The sequence below is a fragment of the Gigantopelta aegis genome, chromosome 9 (assembly GCF_016097555.1).
Source record: "Gigantopelta aegis isolate Gae_Host chromosome 9, Gae_host_genome, whole genome shotgun sequence".
In the NCBI taxonomy this organism is placed as follows: Eukaryota; Metazoa; Mollusca; class Gastropoda; order Neomphalida; family Peltospiridae; genus Gigantopelta; species Gigantopelta aegis.
The window spans coordinates 11,235,866-11,237,470 of NC_054707.1; positions in this window are offsets into that span (position 1 = coordinate 11,235,866).

The following is a 1,605-nucleotide window of genomic DNA, read 5'->3' on the forward strand; positions in this document are numbered from 1 at the left end:
AACATGTAGCGGTTGTTTTTTCTAAGACGTCGTGTCAAAATGACAAAATGTTTGACGTCAAGTAGCTTATGATTAATATGTGCTCTAGCGGAGACTTTAAACAAATTAAACTTTCAAGCAGCTTTTTGGACATGTAATATTAGACCTTTAACTAAATTAATGCATTATAGAAAGAAAGAAAGAAAGAATGGAGTGACGAAAATAAGAATTCCATAGAACTAAATGTCGCTCTGTCGTTCATCAACAGATGTTCACCTCAATGTATGTTGAAAATAAACAGTTTAAATAATTTTTTAAAATATTAGCATTCCAATTAATACATTTTTTTTTTTTTAAAACATGCATTGAGAGAAACGTCTTAGATACAATTATACTCCAAATTTTATTGACTTAAGACTTACAGTTTGTGAAAATGGATCAAAAAGCAACAATTTAACATTGAGCTAAAAGTATATTGATTAGAAATTGAAATTAATCATTCGGCATTCCCCCCCACCCCCAACAATATAAACAACCCCCCTAAAAACACCACCACAAGAAAAGTATATTAATTAAAATATAACATTAACCATTCCCCATAAACCCCCCCAAACGCCCCCCCCCAGAACAACAACAACAACAACACTCACGCACGCACGCACGCACGCACGCACGCACGCGCGCTCACACACACTCTCGCTGTCTCTATGTCTTTCTCTCTCTGTGTCTCTCTCTTCTTCTCTCTGTTTCTCTATGTATGTTTGTTTGTCTGTCCACCTCCCCTCTCCCTCCTTTAGTTCTCTCTCTCTTTCTCTCTCTCTCTCTCTCTCTCTCTCTCTCTCTCTCTCTCTCTCTCTCTCTCTCTCTCTCTCTCTCTCAGTAGCCCAGTGGTAAAGCGTTCGCTTGATGCGCTTTCGGTCTAGGATCGATCCCCGTCTGTGGACCCATTGGGCTATTTCTCGTTCCAGCCAGTGCTCCACAATTGGTGTAACAAAGGCCGTGGTATGTGCTATCCTGTCTGTGGGATGGTGCATATAAAAGATCCTGCTAATCGAAAAGAGTAGCCCATGAAGTGGCTACAGTGGGTTTCCTCTCTCAATATCTGTGTGGTCCTTAACCATATGTCTGACGCCATATAACCGTAAATAAAATGTGTTGAGTGCGTCGTTAAATAAAACAGTTCCTTCCTTCTCTCTCTCTCTCTCTCTCTCTCTCTCTCTCTCTCTCTCTCTCTCTCTCTCTCTCTCTCTCTCTCTCTCTCTTTCTTTCTCTCTGTGTATGTCTGTTTGTCTCCCTTCCCTCTCTCTCCTTCTTCCTCTCCCTCACTCCTCTCTCACATACTGTCTCTCTCCTCTCTCTGACAGTCACGTTAAAATTATTTATACGCGTATATAAACCCAGGAATTACATTGTAAATTGAACAAAAATCTTCATCTAATCTTTGTAACAAAATAACACACATGATAAACACCCACCTCGAGGGCAGAGACGTTGTTTTTTTTGGGCCAAATCAAAAGTTTGTTTTTGTTTAACGACACCACTACAGCAAACTGAATTATTAATCATCGGCTATTGGATGTCACACTTTTAGTAATTTTGACATATAGTCACAGAGAAGAAACCCGA